Consider the following 19,472-nt stretch of genomic DNA (forward strand, 5'->3'; position numbering starts at 1 on the left):
ATATATAGCAGAGGATGGCCTAGTCAGTCATCAGTGGGAGGAGAGGCCCTTGGTCCTGTGAAGGCTCTATGCCCCAGTATAGGGGAACGACAGGACTGGGAATGGGAGTGGGTAGGTTGGGGAGCAGGGGGAGGGGAGAGGGGATAGGGGATTTTCGGAGGGGAAACTAGGAATGGGGATAACACTTGAAATGTAAATAAAGAAAATATCTAACAAAAAAAGAAAGAAAGGATAGATATCAACAAAAGGTGATATACTTTCACATACTAGGTTTTGGCTATTGGCTATTAATTATAATTTGTAAGTTATTTTCCATATGCATTCAATTCCAAAGACTAATAATAATGTTCTAATTTTAAATATATGTGACAAATTGTAAGAATAGTATATAATTGATAAATGGAAAAAAAAACTCTAGCAAGAAGCATCAGTTGGTGTTAAAACAAGCAAGTGGGAACTGTGGAATACAACTCTGTCAATAAGGCACTTGCCACACAAATGTGAAGACCTTTGTTTGGTCTCCATCACCCATGTAAAAACCCAAGTAGGGAAGCAGACATCTCTCATCCCAGAGCTGGGAAGGCATAGACAAGAGGACCCACAGGCTTCCTGACCAGCTAGTCTAGCTGAACCTGGACACTTCAGCTTCAGTGAGAGACCCTGTCTCAAGAAATAAAGGGGAGAGTATCTGAGAAGGACTGTCAACATGCAACTCCAGCCTTATGCACACGCACGCGCGCACACACACACACATACACACACACACACACACACACACACACACACACACACACACACACACATACTCACACAGGCATACAGGCACATATACACACACATGTACACACACATACATGCACATATATACACACACACATTTACATATACACACATGCACATACACACATACAAACACACATACACACACATACACACACCCAGACACACACACATTCACATATACACACAAGTACATATACACACAGACATACACACAGACATATACACACAGACATACACACAGACATACATGCACATGTACACACATACACACATACACACATACACACATACACACAAATAGGTGGCAATGGACTGGGTAATGGAATATTTATATAATATTAATCACATTTTTTAAAAAGTAACCTTAATAAAAAGAACAGGGGCAATCACTACCTCAATCAAGCGATCGAACTCACAACCACGAGCATTGGAATGAATTCACAACAAGGGCCACTTGGTGAGAGAGCAGTAAAGAATCACAGCACTACCTCTGTGATATGTTTTTGGTTTTTTGTTTTTTGCCAAAAACTATATGACTGAGATTGCTATGACGCAGCATAGAGAAAATCCTGTGGCTGTGTGTAATGAGGTCCTCATGAGGTTGAGGGCACAGTGCTCTGAGAAAGGCAGAGATGGGAAATCCAGGTCATGTGATCATGAATTGCCCCCTTAGTAGCAAGTAGCCCACAGGCAGAATCTGAAGGGCAACCTAGGAGGAGGAAAGCTCATGGGCGTTCTTTGTACCGTTGCATCGTTTTATAGATTTGAACTGTTCCAAAGCAAACTGTCCTCTCTGAGTGTTGACTGACTGATAACTGAAGACGTTTCTGGCCTGTGAAGACGGCACAAGCAATAGTCATGAATATGCCGGTGCTTCTCAGAGAGCCGCCTGCAGGTAGGTAACAGATCACAATGGTTACCGAAGGGTACCAGTTCTAGGAGTTCACATCATAGTGCATTTCAGGCTCCATGGCAAAAACACTGTCTTCCAGCAGTGGGGGTGCACACTTTAGTCCCAGCACTCTGAAGGCAGAGGCAGGTGGGTCTCTGAACTCAAACTCAGCTTGGTCTACAGAGCAAGTTCGAGGATAGTTGGGGCTACACAGAGAGACCCTGTCTGGAAAAACCAAAGCCATCGTGACTTGGCTGATAGATTTCACAGAGCCTGAATTCCTGTACAAAGGAAGTAGATTCTTGATTCACATTCTGGCCCAAGTTTGTCAACTCATCGGGCAGAGGAGTGCTGATTTAACAACTGACAAGGAAAGATGAATGAACCCGTCATAATAAAGGCTTCTAAACAGGAGCCTTCTCTCCAGGAAGGGTTGCAGCTAAAAGGTCATCACCATACACTCACTAAGGCATTTTGGATGGACAAGGTGGACTTGGTAGCCACATGATCTGGGGTGGACCAAACTCAGTCCAGTGACCTCATGGTCCTATTTTAGACTAGATAGCCTCCATCACTTGGCTCCTCTGCTGTCCTCAGGGGAAAAGAAGACTCGCCACTCTCCCTCAGATCATCACTGATTTGTCAGCAAATCAGCTCTGCTGACTGTTGGAAGAAAGAAAAAAAAAGTCACTATTCAAGAAACATGTTTAAGGGAATTAGTGAAGGGGAAACTTTCTGCACTGTTTTAAGGGAAATCTCCCTTGGGCCTAAAGAGAGACGTTTCTTACAGATATCATGTTTAGCCCTCATGTGGAGCAAATGAGAAAACAAACATCTGCACTTGATTTTAAAAGTTCTTACTCATCGATTTCTTTCCCATAATTCTCTTCTTTGAAAAGAATCTCTGTTGGCATGCCCTCCTCGTGTGATTGCGGAGAGTTTCTGCAGTTTGCCTTTCGGGGTGACTCTATTTGCTTATTCCAAACTGATCTGCTGCTGTGGCCAAGAGTGCACACTACCAGGGTAAACAGAATCACATGCTTTTTACGTGCTGTGCATCAGAACGGCAGGGAGTTCAAGATTCACACAGCTCAAGGCTGCAGCTGCGCACTGGGTTAAACGGCCTTTTATACCATCCAGGTCCGCCAGAAGAACAGACAACATCTTCTATGTCAGCTCAGCAGCGTCAGCAATTGCTTTGGAAACCCCAACTTGACCCCCATCAATCAATTGTTCTTACTGCATCGGCTCTTCTGTAGTGTCTAGAGGTGACCACAAACATGAGGACACGTGCCCAAGGTTGGCAGTTTCTGCCGGCACTCTTTGTCCTGGATCCCTAGGAACTGTGTCATCTGATGGTCTGATCAAGATATGGACAGAGTCCTAGAAGGGGCACAGAGGTTCTGAGAGAAAAACCAGGTCATCTTGCTGCAAACGTAACTGTCAGTACAAGGAGGGGCCCCAGGATGGGATGACATTTGAGATGTCATTTCGACTCCAGAGGAAAACCATGATGCTTACTGATGTAGGTCCTTCATCATTTAGCCTCTGCCAACATCCACAGCCACATCCCCTGCCTCCCACTGATGTATAGTGTACATTCCAAATTGCTCACAGCCCACGCTATTCTTAGTGCTTCACTATAAGGTTATTCCTCATATAAGTCCTCTGCCTCACTGACTGAACGCTGAGCATCCAGCATGGAGCGGGTTGCTCAGACCAGGCTGTCAAGCTGAGCAGGTGAGACCTCCAGCCTGCTTCCTTCATGTGGACTACACAGTTCGCTTTTTGCCCATTCCTTAGGGCTGATCTTGACCTGTTTCCCATAGACAAAAGACCTGACGTGTCTCAGCAATAGTCTAAGCCTATGCCAGAGATCAGAATTTGAGCACAGAGATGAGTCTTTGCATCAGATTAACCAACAAGACAAGCGGAGCCTATACAAATCTCACCAGCAACAGAAGGAATTGCCTCATTCAGGCTAAAATACACTGGGGGTGTATGTGATGCCATCTATGCTAACAAAGCACCCATCAACATGATTCTTAGTTGCTATGGTTATAGTTTTTGTTGAGTTCATTTCTATAGATGAGCCATCATTAAGGTGACTTCATAATTTATCACCCAAACCAGTACAGTTGTGAAGGTCAGGGGATTAATAATAATAATAATAGTTACACCAATGTAGCAGGTATAAACAGAATGAGTTCCTAGAAAACTGGTGTGGACGCCCACTTTTTCCATCAGGCTTTTTGATAGCTCCGGCAAATACACTTCAGCAAGTGCTTGCCTGCTGGCATTTGTTAGTCTTGCTTTTCTCTGATTTCAAATTGAGGTCCTTGGTGTCCAATACTTTTTTCTTCTAGGTTAGCCACGATGTGGGATTTACAGTGACTGCTTAGAAATCTATGCTGGCTGACCTGTGATGAGATTTCTTTTTTCCAAATGAAGACTAGAGAGAACTGAAAAATAGGAGAATAGAATTTGGCTGAGAAATTAATATAAAAACACACAAGTCAGTCTTTAGCATAAAGGAGAAAGTATTACCTGAGAATAAAAATCTCCCTCCCCCAATGCTATATGCAGTCAATGAAAAGCTCATGGTACTGACAATATCCGATTACATCCATGAAATGTAAAATCCTGAGTTTTGTTAGATTGGCATAGGACAAGGTCGTGGGACTTTACTAAGCCTGGTACCTTGTAAAGGGGAAGTGGGGAGAAGGGTCAGAGGTTATTATGTTTTAAAAAGTATTAGTAATGAAATAAATAACCCGGCAACACCAAATCATAACTTGAAACATTGGTAAGAAGACAGATGCTCTCTGACCATTGAAAGGGGAAATCTTTGTGGGCCTCTAGTGATATCTACTGACCCATTTTATAGGTGCAAAAACTAAGACTCAGTCAGGTCATGAAGTTAAATGACAACCTCTTGACTGTCACCCCCTCAGGAAAACTCCAAGACTACAACATGTTTTCATCTGTTGGTGCTTGCTTTAGTGGTTCTGGGAAAACTTGAACCCTCATTTCAGGACATGGTCATTCTTCCCCCTTCACTAACATAAGATGTTAGTGAAGCTAAGGAAATTTGGCCCTGCTAAAGGCCTTATCTTCTTGTTCAGTGACTCCATTAAGGTTTGTGTAAGCAACTGTGGATCTATTCTTCCAAGCGACGGAGAATGAGGCAGAAGGAGGAAATAGAAGAATAAGCCAAGTGGTGCCACCTGGCCGGTCTTTGCTTGGCCCCACCCACCACTGCTGACATATGAACTGTCAGATGCCAACGTCTGATTTAAAACTCTCCAGAACAAACTGAGGAGTGCAATCTCCCAGGAAATTGAGGATATAAATTTACGAGGGGCCAGAGAGTTTGTTTCCAATGCCTTTACAGTTTTAGCAGTTGCTGGAAGTCTCACCTTTGTAAGGTCATTTTATTTTTCCAAACTCTCTTAAATAGCTCAACAGTTCTCATTGTCACAGAATTACGGGGGGCAACCCCTAGGCATCTATCATCATTCATACTTGGATCACTGAAAGGTTAAATTCGTTTTCCCAGACTTACACTGTGCATCAGGGAGTGTGGTTTATGCCCATAACCTCATACTGAAGCCACTTCTGGGAAGGCTGAAGACATCTTCTGGATGAGACCCAAGCTGCCATTCTCCACAAGGTTGCCATAGGACATCAGCACCATGTCGCCTCTGTTCCACTTTCTCTTTTGCTCAAGCAAGATGACTTTTCCATCACAAATATTTTATATATTTATGTGTGTGTGTGTGTGTGTGTGTGTGTGTGTGTGTGTGTGTGTGTGTGTGTGTGTGTGAAATGGGTAGGAAACAAGAGACAGATCTTGGGTCATCCTGAAGTAGCACAATTCTGGCATCAGGGAAGACATTAGGCAGAATCTTAATTCTTTAATTTACCTAATGGAAACCTGAAGGTGGAAGAATGCCTCAGAGAGAAGGCTCCCCATCCAATCGGCCATGCTGTTGGAATGCTGTTGGAACGCAGCCAGACACAGTAGATAAAGTTGAGTACTTTAGTAATAGAGTACAGCAGTAAGTGGCTATGTGAATGACCCTGGTGGCAGAGAGGGGAGGGCACTACCTCCTGTCAGCTAGCAACCGTAGAGCACTGGTTACCAAGATGAATGGCAACAGTGCTCTTGAATTCTCTCCCTTTAGGAGAATCAGTGCATTATGGCGGGGGGTGGGGGGTGGGGAGGGGGCGGGCGGTGCTTGGCATCACAATCCTGTGCCAGCGTGCCCAGCCAAAACCATATCTTCTTTATCTATATGGATTCTATCAACGTACAAACCTCTTCAAGACTGAAAGTGTTACTAAGGAGGAAAAGGGACTTTTCATCACCAGAGAAATGCTATCTTATCTGGAAAACATAATGAGCACACACACACGTGTGTGTGTGTGTGTGTGTGTGTGTGTGTGTGTGTGTGCACCCAGTCACAGAGTTTCCAAAGATACAGAGGGATGAAGTCGTCTTGCTATTACTTCAGGTAGGTAGTGGGAGGTTGGAGACAGGGTTTCTCTGTGTAGCCTTGGCTGTTCTGAAACTCATTCTGTAGACAAAGCTGGCCTCAAGATCTGCCCACTTCTGTGTGCCACCAGGATGCAGGTCTTTGGTATGATTTCTACAACCTAGAATGACCTAGACAGACAGCTGTCCAGACAGACAGACAGACAGACAGACAGACAGACAGATAGACTAGGGCTATGAACTTGGTTTCAACCAGCTTTCTTGAGAGCCATGAAAGCTTGCCCTGTGTTCATCCTTGTGCCCACATAGCAGCTCAGAGCCATCCGCAACTGCAGTTCTGGGGAATCTGATACCCAGTTCTGACCTCATTGGATACGGGGTGTGCACATGGTGCACATAAATACATGCAGGAAAAACATCATACATATAAAATAATAGTAGTAAATATAATAATAATAATAATAATAATAATAATAATAATAATAATAGCAACAAAAAAAGAGGTGGTAGAATTTAGAAAGAACTTGGAAGAGATTCCAGGAATGTGTGTGTTGAGAGCAAAGGTTAAAAGGCAATGATCTTGGCTTCCTAAGAGACAAAGAGCAGAGCAGACTGGGTGAAGGGGAGCTTCACATACGAACCCTGCCCTCTAGATGAGCAGAACAGAGCCAGTCCCAAGATTATTGTTGGCCATGCCCTTCACCATTCAAAACATAGTGTACGTGCCTAATGCAAGTTTTACAAACAGTATGGGGGAGCTGTGGGCCAGATGTACCCTACAGGAGGTAGGAGGAAAACACAGACCCTGCTTACTCCATGCAGGGAAGCTGTGCTTTCTATGCTCAGGAGTGCACAATGGTATAAGATGCTGCGCTCTCTGGGGCTGTGTGATTGATTTCTTTGGCAGGCGAGGGCAGAAGAGGTTTGCTTCTCCCTGGAATGAAAACGATATTTTTCTTCAGAGCAGAAGCAGGTAGGGAGGTGGGGAGGGGAAACAGAGACCGGTCTTCTCAGAAGGGACAGCACCACCCCACTCTGAAGACAACTTTTTCAGTCCCCCCCCCCCGTGGGTGGTGGGGAGCTCTTGGGATTTTCATGCAATCTCTTCCTCTTCGTTCAACATTAACTTTTCAGGATCTTGCAATTTTCCTTCTTATTCACATTGATATGGTGCCTCACGACTACAAGATTAGAAGCTCCCTAGAATTATGGGCTGCTTTTTCCCTTTCAGGTGCCCCTCGAGATCAGGATACTGCAAACTGCCCCGAGGGGGTACGTGTTTGTGCCTGCTGAAGGAATCTGGAGCAAACCACATCCATCCCCAGCCCTCTCGTGTAGCTGCATGACATGGATGGAGATAACCAACAGGAACTCCACAAGAGGCAGCCCTGATAAACTGTGTTGTTCTGTGTCTGCAATTCTGAACATATCTTGTGACAGGGTGCAAGAGAGGAGGCCCAGCCTTGAGCGAGTTCCAGCACTTCACGAAAAGCACGTAGTAATAGCAGAGAGGTAAAATAAAATCACAGGAGTATTATGGAAGAGTATGAGCTGAGCAGAAATGACTGTGCTTAACCATGCACCTTTCAAACGGATATTTCTACTCCACCCTTTAGCCAGAGAGCTGTAAATAGTTAATGAGTGTTCACATATACTGAGCTGGGGCTGACAGAGCACACTGCTCAATGTTTAAAGCTCAGTTTTGAAGAGTAAGTAGAATTGGTCTTCCAAGCCTGGCGATGCGCCCAACAAAGAGCGTTTCAACAAACACAAAAATGTTTTTAAATGCATAGATTAGCTAGGGAGAAAAATGAGAATGATACTCTTAGGTCCCTCTAAAATATGCAGAGAAAACAAACCGGCCAAGCAAGACAAAAATATCCAGAGAAACCACGAATTGACATGGTGATTCCTGGGGGCCTGAGGGAGGGCTGGGCTGGAAAAGTTAGCATTATATACTAATGCTCCTGTGGGTTCTGCAGGTTGGAGAGGCAAGGGGGCTGAGGTCCAGTATTTCCAACAGTCCCAAGGCTCAGCAGCTCATGCTGGGGGCCGTTTCTAGGCTTCATGTAGGATCTGAGCAAGGCTTTGAGTCTGACTGAGATGAAAGCTGGAAACAGGGTCCCCAAGTTAGTCTGTGGCCCTGATAAACTATCTTTACCGTTCATTAAGAGTCTGCCCAACCAGGCCAAGCGGAGCCGAGAAAGAGTTCCCAGTTTGGGCTAAGCTCATGATGAGGAAATAAAACCTCCCATGAAAATTGAGAATGCTGCACCTCAGCCCTGCACAAAGTGTGACTCAAGTTTCTCCTCTGTGGTCTAGAAATCCTTAATTTGGCAATTAGTATTTTAAAAAATGGACTTTCTGCTAATATACTCATGGAGTCCTTGGTAGAAATAATGGCAACATTGGAAGGATACTCTTGACAATCCACACCACATTCGGCTTTTCTCACACACCGTGCAACTGCACACGCGTGTGTATGAAGGCATGTGTACATGCACACATATACAGATGCACAGATATATGCACATATGCACGCCAGTGTACATACTCATACACACATGCATACATACACATGGACATACATGCTTGCACACATACACTTGTACAAAAAGGACATGTACACATGCACACACATGCGCACACATACATAATCTCAACTAGAGAAAAAGTTAAATGTACATATTTCTAAGGAACAATTCACCGTTGACAAGAATGCGTAGGCAGAATCTTCAGGGTCAGATGTGAAAGAACGAAAGGGTAATCTAAGGGAGCATGGAATCAAACATATGTGAAGTAATTAAACACATGGTTAAGTAAATCAACGAGTAGAGCCAAACTGCAAAAAAGGAAAAGAAACAAAGTCACAAGAAAAGAACATGGCCCGTGAAGCTGGGAAGAAAGAAGACTTGAATGCGATTTCCCCAAAGTAAAGGTTGTCGTTGATATTAGAATGCAGTGTGCAGTTTAACTACAGATCAGTGAAACCAGAGAGAGAGAGAGAGAGAGACAATGCAAATTGCACAATGAATTGCTGTGATCTGGAACTGTAACTTATCCACACAGATTACCCATTATCTAGCCAAAGAGATAAAAAGATAGAAAAAAAAATCAAATAGTATTAAGAGAAATAGAAGCTAGAAAAGAAAAGCCAAAATTTAATTGGAATTTGAGATTAGGGAGTGTGAAGGAGAATATATATTTAAAGACATGAAGACATTGGTCCCAGAAGGACAGGATAAAAAAACTAGTGGTGCTAAGACATCCTTATGAATACACACACACACACACACACACAGAGCATTTAAGCATTTAAAACATTTAAGCAGCCAAAGGAGAAAAATGAGGGAGAAAGCAAAAAGCACCAGGCAGGGCTGCAAGCGGAAGCAGCGAGGGAACAAAAGATAACTTATACAAAGCCCAACAATTACTAAAAGCTTCCCCACCTCAGCGAAGCACCACAGGCAATGAAATATTTCCAAGCACTGAGGGAGAAATGATTTTAATCTAGACTCTATCCAGGCTAAACTAAAAGAGAGGGAGGGGGAGGGGAAGGGGGAGAGGGGGAGGGAGAGAGGAAGAGGGAAAAAGAGAGGGAGAGGGACAGGGACAGGGAGAGAGAGAGAGAAAGAGAGAGAGGGTTTTTTGCAAGAGCATAAAGGGGTGAACTCTCTCAACTGTTGAGTCAGCACTTTGAGAGTCAGGGCAAACATGAATGTAAGAAAGATAGTATGCTAAAAGAACAAACAACACAGTGGATTTACCTAAAGTTTTATGTGACACGAGAGATTTCAGAAACGTAGATCCAAAGCCCCTGGGGAAATAGACAGCCTTGTAGAAATGTGATTGACTAAAACCGTGTGAGCTCATAGTTCAGGACAGAAGGGCCACAGCCAAGCTGTGGGTGGGTCCAAGTTCCCTTTCCACACAGATCTCTCTGCAAGGCACTCACTTCCCAGCTGGGGGAAGAACCCTTGTGGAATGGGCACTTTATGATCCACTATCAGACAAAGCAGAGCAAGGATATTTTTTTTCCTGCTAGCTACTACACAGAAAGGCAGAAGGTTAGAGTAATGTTTCTTGGTTTCACAGCTGGCTGGGGGAAAGGAGAGTTCTAGTTGTCCACCTTGGGGAAAAGGAGATTTGAGTTTCTATTGCTGTCTTAGGGGGAAGGGTGGGCGGAGGAGACAGGAGAAAGCCAGAAAGAGTCTATGTCTGAGGCCCCTGCAGGATCCGTCCGTTCGGAGTACCCAGGATGCAAAGCGGCATCCTTTGGGAGCCTCTTTTTTCTATAGCACAATAAAATAAAAATAGATCCAGACCAAGACCAAGAGAGTATGCCACTATTTACAGAACTACAACCAAAGGGCTGCACTGGATGAAGGAAAGTCAGCCCAAATAAGAATCAGATGCAAGATGAAGAGAAGTCTGAGTCAATATGCAAAGAGTCATATGCAAATGAGCAGAAGCCCACCTCTGCAGGGCTGGCCCTGTAGTTAAAAGCACTTGCTCCTTTTAGAGGAGTTCCAAGTTCAGTTCCCACCCACATCCCACAGCTCTCAGAGGTCTACCTGCAACTCCAGGTCTAGAGAAGCGAACACCCTCTTGTGTTCTGTATGGGCACCCGCGTGCATGTGATGCACATACCTGTATTTGGGCACACACATATATACACATAACATAAATAACTCTTTAAAAACAATAAGTGGGGAAGCAACAAAGGTGGGTGGGATTGGTGGCTTTTCTGATAAAGCATACTTGAAATATACTCACTTCATCCTCTGGGGGACTCTGCATGCGCTGTAAGAGAGCTGCAGCCTGGATATAGGAGAGGGCTCCTTTGGTGAGAAGTAGACACTGTGTTCCTGTGCCCTGGGTGCTTCCCAGAGGACCTTCCACTCAGACATAATGCATTTGGCGTTGTTTCTTGATTTTCTCCTCTGCTAGACTCGAACTTCCTCAAGGCAAGGACCTTTTCTGCCACGTCCCCCAGCCTGGCAGGTAACTGCTGCCCCTGTAATAAGGAGCACATGAAAGAGAATCAGGCCTCAACTGCAGGGAAAAGGTTCAACGCATCTTCTAGGGGAGCCAGTGCTATGGAAACCAGAGGGTAAAAGCATCTACGAGTGTCTCTGCTTGAGATACATGTTGTATCATCTTACGCACCGTGTGGAATAATAAAAAAACATATGCTCGTGAGCAAATAAACTGGACGTTGGGCATGGCTTAAAAATGCAAGTTAAGGCGTGTTCTCTCAACTCATTGCTTCTAGACTTCGCTGCCTAATTCCAAAGGAAAGGTGGGCTTTGATCTTTTGTCTAATACACTATCAAGTATCCAACCCCGGGGCAGAAGAGATAAGAGCCCATGCTTTTGGATAAACCCTTCTACAGTCTTGATACCCTCCCACTCAACACCCCTTAATCATCTAGTCATTCCAGTTTTCTGAGACCTACCCACAGACCCCAGGCCACAAGAACCCTGAAATTCCTGTTCTAACCACAAATCGTTTTGTATCAGAGGCCCCCATCTTGAGCTCACAGTGAGCCCTCACTCCTCACAGACATGCCTGTTGTCCGTGTTCTTAGCTGTGCTGTGAGAGTGACACTCTTTAATCCCTTTGTGCAGCACGGTGTTCAATAAAAATATGAAATCCAGCGAGACCGGCACAATCGGACTGTCAACACTCCACACCACCCCTGCCAACAGTTCTGCAGAGGTAAGAGGGACACTGGCCAAGATTGTGTTTTAGTGAACTAAGTTGAACACTATGTGCCCACTCAAAGTCCTGGTGTCCTGAGTGTGACCCATTGATCACAGGGCCAAGGGCAAAGGACAAGAGGCATTTTCAACCCTCATCGGCAGCTACCATGAGCTCGGTGAGACCTTTCAGAGAGCAGGTTAGTGGGCCACCAACTGGGAGCAAAGTTGCTATATATCTGTAGGTGACAGACCAATCCCAAGTTCATCTTCTGCAGAAGCAGGAGAGCTGGCCCTGGAACCCTAGTCCCATAGAATCACAGTCCTTTCCTCTCCGTGCATTCTCTGGCTCCTACAATGTCATCTCTCCCCTTCTTCCATAGGAGCTTGCAAACATACCCCCAAATCTTTCTTCTCTCTGCTGCGTCTTTCCCACCACTGTCATCCTTGAGATAGCTCAAAGCAGACTTGACCCCTGAAGTTATTGCAACAAATTCCTACCGGCGACTTCTGCTTCTAGATCTCCCGAGTTACACCCCTAAGAGCCTCCCAACTTCAGCTTAGTCTCCTCATCTAAGGATCCTGTCTTAGTACTTTAAATGCAGTGTAGTTTAGGAGAACCTGTTTCCCCCAGGCAGTAAGCTCCGAGGAAGATGCTCTGGTGAATTCGACTGTGTGTGTTCACAGGTGCTGGGAGGCAGAGGAGGGGAGCACGGGGCTTTAGCTTGGGGGTGGGTGTCATTGCATGCAGTGTTATTGCAGAGGCGTGCATCTCTAGCCTTCAGGACCTAAAGGAGATTGTTAAAGATCTGGTATCAGCTTGCCTGGAGGGTGGAGTATTGTGCTCCAAGCTCTATTCTGTCTCTGTCTATTCTCTGTCCCTGTATGTCACTATTCTCTGTCTCTGTCTCTGTCTCTGTCTCTGTCTGTCTGTCTGCCTGTCTGCCTGTCTTTGTCTCTCTCTCTCTCTCTCACTCTCTCTTTCTCTCTCTCTCTGTCCCCATCTTTCTCCCTCTCCCTCCCTTTCTCCCCCTCTTTCCCTCTCTCCCTCTCTCCTCCAGATGACTTAGCTCACAGAGCAAGAGTCGGCTTCCTTCTTATACTGAATTTATTTGTTTAAGAGGCCCCTGCTCCACTCAGGCCACCTCTTCTTGTCTGTCAGCTCCCGGCCTTAAGATAACTCATGGCAGATTCTACTTCGGGGGAGGGAAGTGTGGAGGGGCAGAAAATCTTCTTCTATGTTCTCAAGAGAGCAAGAACTCAGTCATGCCTACTGCTGTCTCCGCAGTGGAAAAGCAGAGAGCATGGGCTCACAGTCTGCGTGGCTTTGCTCCCATTCTGACAAGATAAAAACTACAAATAATTTATGAATCACACAGGCAACGTTCAACCGGTACAGTAATCACTCTCGGTGATAGAGGGATGTGTGGACCGGAGGGTTAAGCAAGGACTTTGTGGAGGAAACAGAGTTGGAAGCTTGACCCTGTGCAGTGAGGAGTTTGACTCCACCGTCTGGGAACGGTGGCTCTCTGATTTGGAGCAAAAATACAACATTCAACCACATGTCGGTTACTTCCAGGAACACTAACAATATTCCTGGGTAATAGACTTACAGGCACATCCCAGTTCCTTTCAGAGGACCCGTAGGGTGGGAATGGAGTCCACAGGGATATTTGCTATGCTGTTAAATTCCCTGTTGAATGGAGATTGGGGAAGGGGGCCTGCACTGCCCGAGCATACCAGAGAAAAAGCAGGGGTGTGGCTGTGACAGGCCCTAGTGTCTTACTGACCCTGGTCACCCCTACTTTCAGTGACAGTTTTCCATCTCAAAGTGACCTCTCAGGAAAGCATTGCAGATGCCTGCCCCATGTTTGCAGCTGAGGGTGTGGTTGGCAGACACTGAGAGGGGCTGACATGTATGGGCGCCTCCAGTGATAGCTCTGGCTATATTTAGTGCTGAGCTCAAGTTACACCTGTGGCCTCCAGCATTATGCATGGTGAGCCCCAAGAACAAACACAAGTGTGCGGCCAGGAGAAACACAGAGAGCAAAGGGCAGGGCTCCAGAGAATACATATGCACAGGCCCGGGCCCTAAGATAGGTGGTGCAGGTGCAGTCCCTTCACTGAAAACAAGGTCATAGCAGTGACAGGGACTGCAGAGGGGCCTTTTCTCACCGTAAAGAGGTCACAGCATTAAAATGAATCATGAGCAAGGTGCCTGCCTTAACCATTCTTTCTCTATTGATTGGTTCCTCCTTTAAGCAGAGAACTCAGCTTAAGAAACCTTTGAAGTCGCATCAACTCCTGATCCCCACTTCCTCCAATAAAGAGAAGGGGACTGAACTGTGCAATTACCTAAACCCCTCTCCAAGCTCAAGAAATTTTCTAGCTCACTTTGCTGGAAGCTGTCGAGTGTCCCTGTTTTTATTTTTTTTCCTCCAAACTTTGTTGACACAGTGACCTACCTGTCCTTCTGACCATGCCCTCGGAGAGATCAATTGAGCAAAGAACACACTTTTCTTTTTTAGTTTTTTTTCTCAGAACTAGACTTGATCAACTTTAAAATTTAACAGCTTAGCTGTGCTTTCCTGTAGCAGGAGCCTCGATGGACTGGCAGTTTAGCCAAATGAGGAATTTCCCTCCCCGGGTAGACAGTGTTCTCCTCTTGGTGAGAGGAGTCCCAGGACATCTCACACTTCAAGCCCTTCATGCTCAGCTGACCACACTTCTACCCCGAGCCCCCCCCCACCCCACCCTCACAGGGCAGGACCTGCATTGCAGCCAGTGGGCAACCTGGGCGCAGCTGTCTGGCAGCTAGATGTGAAGCCAGGAGGGTGTGTCTCCTAATCCCCCAGCCTCCTCCTTGCTTACAGAGTAAGTTTCTATCCTAGCTCTCTTGGACTTCTCTGCTCTTTGCTTCAGAGACCAGCCTTGGGTGTGTAATCTGTATCAATGTGAGTGGTTAGTGATAACATGTTTCCATTTACTTTTGCAGGCTATAAATTCCTTAAAGGCAGGGACAGAGCTGGAGTTAGGGGTGAGGACCTAGTCTGGTACGATGGAAGGCAGTGAAAGTCACAGGAAGTGGGACCCAACAGGAGGTCTTTAGGTCTTTGGGGGTCTGCCTGAAGGGAACTGTGGGACCCCACTTCTTTCTTTCCCATTTTGTTTCTCCGTCCTGAGACGTGTGGTTTTCTTTGTGGGGTGTTCCAATCAGGATGGGTTGTTAGGCCATAGGCCCAAAGCAACAGGATCAGACCCCTGGTTGAAACAGTGAGCCAGAAGAAATATTTTCTCTCTCTAATCAGATCATCTCGGAGATTTATTACAGTAACATAAAACTGGTTATCACATTTTTAAATCATGGATTTTTTTTTTCAACTCTGATGAAACCCAGGAATATGCCCCCACCCAAGTGCTGATATAACAACACTCAAAAATTTCCTACAGTTTAGGAAAGATCATTATCCCTTAGCCAGAAAGGGTTTACATTTCAAGACTGAAAAAGTGTGAACCATTGTCTAAAAATGAGCTGGAGCAGGGCAGTGGTGGCGCACGCCTTTAATCCCAGCACTTGGGAGGCGGAGGCAGGCGATCTCCGAGTTCGAGGCCAACCTGGTCTACAAAGTGAATTCCAGGTCAGCCAAGGCTACCTACACAGAAAAGGCCTGCCTCCAGGGTGGGAGAGGGGTGAGGAGCTGAGCAGAGGTGAGATATCTGTATTCACCACCCTTCACCATTCCCCAGGGCACTGATGCCTAATTGCCTCCAGTCCTCTCAAGCTCGTAAGACTGACAGCACCACCACCCTTCTCACTTACGGCTCTTCCACTGTGAAACACCAGGTTCTTCAACTTCAAAACTTATGCTCTTCTCACTGTAGCAATATGCCTACATATTGTAGAGTCTTGGGATTCTATACTCACTTCACTTCTATTATGTTTTGATGGATGGAGCTCTACAAAGAACTGTAGTGAACCAAGTGTGGTGATTTGAATATGCTTGGTCCAGGGAGTGGCACTATTTAGAGGCATGACCTTGCTGGAGCAAATGCATCCTTGTGTGAGCTGTGAAGCCCCACCAAGTGTGGAAGAATCAGTCTTCTCATACTGAACCTCTGATACTGTGAGCCAGTCCCAACAAAATGTTTGCCTTTATAAAAGTTGTCGTGGTCATCTCTTCACAGCAATGAAACCCTAAATAAGACATCTGGCACACAGAAAATGTACAATATATGTTACCTTTTTTTTTTCTTATGCTGGCTCATTTTTATTGTCAATTTGACACAACCTAAGTGACCTGGGAAGAGAGAACCTTACTTGAAGAATTGCTTGACACAGATCAATTTGTGGACATGTCTATTTATGTCTATGCCTGTACCTTGAGTGTTGATTGATGGAGGAGGATCTGCCCACTGTAGGCAGTCTCATCCTTAGGCAAGTGAGCTACGTAAGGGAGCCAGAGAGTGAGCCAATAGAAAGCATTCCTTCATAGCTTCTGCTGCCAGGTAGCAAGTTATTGCTTGAGTTCCTGCTCGGACTGTCCCTCAATGAGGGACTATAAATTGAAGGTGTAAGCCAAATAAACCCTTTCCTCCCCAAGTTGTTTTCTGTCAAAGTGTTTTCTCATCACTATAGAAAAGAAACTAGAGCAGCTTTCTTGTCTATCTTTAGTCTACGATGTGCAGACAGGAGCGACGTGATGACTCTGAGGTCATCTAGGAAGTTGAACAAGAATTTACTACATGACTCAGACTTCCACTCCTCATTGTCTGACTGGAAGAAATGAAAACAAGTGTCTACATGAGCACTCGTATGTGAAATTTCTTAGCATTGTTCATTACAGAGAAGAAGCAGAAACAACTCAGGTGTTCTCCACAAATGAATTAATAAATACTCTATCATGTCACGGGATGGGATGGTTCTCAGCAGTGAAGAGTATGAATTGCTAATAGAGGAGACAACATACATGGATCTCCAAATAAAGGTGACGAGCGAAAGAAGCTAAGTGAATAAGGGATGTATACTATCTGCTTTTTACTATCAAATTCCAGAAAACCCAAACTGATCAGGAATTACCCAGATCAGTTGTTGCCTGGGGAAAAAGAAGGAAATATTTGCAGGTGTTGAGCAAATGTGTTCAGTGCTATGGTTTGAACACTCCGTTTGAAACACACATTGAGATGTAATCACTACTGTGACAGACCCATGCCTTTTGCCCCATCACACAAGGACCCAAGAGTAAAACATCATGTTAGAGGGAGAAGCAACCCCTCAACCCCTCTTCAGTCACAGAATTTCCTGATGCCTCATTAGGCTCACCAACATCTAGAACTGCAATGAGCCAATCCCCTTTGTTTATATTTTATCTGGTATGATGCTCATTGCAGCAGCACAGAGGAGCCATGATGCTTGGAGAAGTCTCCATTCTTGTTCTTATTGGATGGACATTGACTCTGGCTGTTCTTATTGGATGGACATTGTCTCTGGCTGTTCTTATTGGATGGACATTGTCTCTGGCTGTTCTTATTGAATAGACATTGTCTCTGGCTGTTCGGACTTTGGGGCGATGGGTTTTGCCCTTTATTACCTTCCTGAGATTGAGGTTTCTGATAAGACTTTATTGAAGAAGTGAGATTAAAAATTCTCTTTCTAGAGGCTAGAGAGATAACTCAGCTGTTAAAAACATTGGCTGCTTTTCCAGAGGACCCAAATGTGATTCCATTCCCCACTCCCACAGGTGAAGAACTATCTGTAACTCTGGTTCCAGAGGATCTGATGACCTCTTCTGGCCTCTGTGGACACGGGGCAGATATATACACTGGCAGAATATCCATATGCATAACATTAATTTTTTAAAAATTCTTTCTCTAAGCCTCATAAATGTTAATATCATGCCCCATGTGACCCAGTGACCTTGTCTTTTATTCTTCACCTTCTTGCCCTCTGAGCACCAGCTGTTATCTAGCAGTCGAGGGTAGAAAAGCAGCCAAGAGCCACTGTACCAGCCGTTATCTCTGCAGATGTCTCAGTGCACATCAGAAGAAAACATTCTCCCCACTGAGTAGTCCCGTGAGTGACTGTGACCGTAGACTTCACATTTGGCAAGAACCAGGTCATTTGGCAATGACTAGGACAATGATCACTTGTATGCTAAGAATATATGGCTATCTGCCAGCTCAAAAGACACACCCAGGATTCAGGAGAGAAATGGCTCTAAAGAAAAGGGCAGACAGAAGTGACAGAGAGAAAGCCAGCAGAGGCCCAGGGATCCTAACATCAGGATGTAGACTGGAACAGTGACAGGAGTAAGCCAGGCAAGAAGTCCAAGCAAGCTCGCACAGTGTGTCCAGGATGGTCTTGGTACCATCCAGCACATGAGAGAGGAGTTTAAGCAGCTGCAGACTTCTCATCTGGCATACCGTGCTAGCCTTCCCAAGTGTCTGTGTAGAAGAGAGTGTGTAGAAGAGAGTGGTTCAAGCTACATGGAGATTAGAAAGTACTTCTACCCAGCTGTAATGGTTTGTACATGCTTGGCCCAGGGAGTGGCACTAGTAGAAGGTATGGCCTTGTTGGAGTATGTGTGGCCTTGTTGGAGTAGGTGTGTCATTGTGGGTGTGGGCTTTAAGAACCTCACCCTAGCTGCCTGAAAACCAGTATTCTGCTAGCAGCCTTCAGATGAAGATGTAGAACTCTCAGCTTCTCCTGTACCATGCCTGCCTGGATGCTGCTATGTTCCCACCTTGATAGTAATAGACTGAACCTCTGAACCTATAAGCCAGCCCCAATTAAATGTTGTCCTTTGTAAGACTTGCCTTGGTCATGGTGTCTGTTCACAGGAGTAAAACCTTAAGACACCAGAGTATCAGAGACTCTTTCCTTACACCATGTTTCTGGACCCTGACACAGTTCCTAATACAGCTCTGTTACCCACAAATCTCAGTAACAACGAGGAAAAGTTAGACCTTTGAGGGAGAATTGGGTTACAATGGCTCTGGAGTCATGTGCTTAGGAATAGCACTGTTATCAAGAGAATGAAGTCTTGATAGAAAGGGTGAGGCAAGCCAATTTCCTCTCTTTTCTTACCCTTCTGGTGCGTGTTATGATGCAGTCCAAGCTTGTGACTCTGAGCTTCAAGCTAGTAAACCAAAGAGCTTTTGTTGTTTACTTATTACCCAAATAGTGGTAATCTTTTATAGCAGAGGTAATCTTTTATAGCAGAAAAAAAAAATTGACTATGACAGTCACCATAGTAGCAGTGATGTTATGGGCATATAAAGATACCCAAACACATCAACTTTTACATTTCAAGTATGCAGTTTATTGTGTGTCAATTATACCTCAATAAAACAGTTAAAGTTTTCAAAACTTCTGCAATGGCTTTCATCGTTTTCAGAATAAAATCAGCACTCTTTGCAGTGTACCATGTAATGCTCCTTCCTTCTTCACATTATAATTGATGGTAAATTCCTTCTGTGAAGAGGCCATGTTTTAATAGTCTCTTAGCCCCCAGTACTTAATGTAATGGTTAATACAAAGGGGACTCAATTATTAATGAAGAAGGAACAGAAAATCATTAGAGTGCAGAGTACTATAAA

General features: G+C 45.0%; 3 long non-coding RNA genes across 3 annotated transcripts; 1 reads left to right on the forward strand and 2 right to left on the reverse strand.

The window, feature by feature from the left end:
• Positions 1-362: 362 nt before the first annotated feature.
• On the reverse strand, positions 363-5,892 carry Gm45301. Its single transcript, XR_003947528.1, has 2 exons — positions 5,241-5,892; positions 363-4,137 (listed from the first exon to the last, which is right to left on the reverse strand). It is a non-coding gene; the product is annotated as a predicted gene 45301 (long non-coding RNA).
• Positions 5,893-6,652: 760 nt separating this feature from the next.
• On the reverse strand, positions 6,653-11,882 carry Gm34911. Its single transcript, XR_378889.4, has 3 exons — positions 11,633-11,882; positions 10,950-11,190; positions 6,653-7,107 (listed from the first exon to the last, which is right to left on the reverse strand). It is a non-coding gene; the product is annotated as a predicted gene, 34911 (long non-coding RNA).
• On the forward strand, positions 7,063-11,385 carry Gm51567. The gene is made up of 3 exons (XR_003947531.1): positions 7,063-7,146; positions 7,405-7,685; positions 11,124-11,385. It is a non-coding gene; the product is annotated as a predicted gene, 51567 (long non-coding RNA).
• Positions 11,883-19,472: the final 7,590 nt, after the last annotated feature.

This window comes from Mus musculus, chromosome 8 (assembly GCF_000001635.26).
Source record: "Mus musculus strain C57BL/6J chromosome 8, GRCm38.p6 C57BL/6J".
Taxonomy (NCBI): Eukaryota; Metazoa; Chordata; class Mammalia; order Rodentia; family Muridae; genus Mus; species Mus musculus.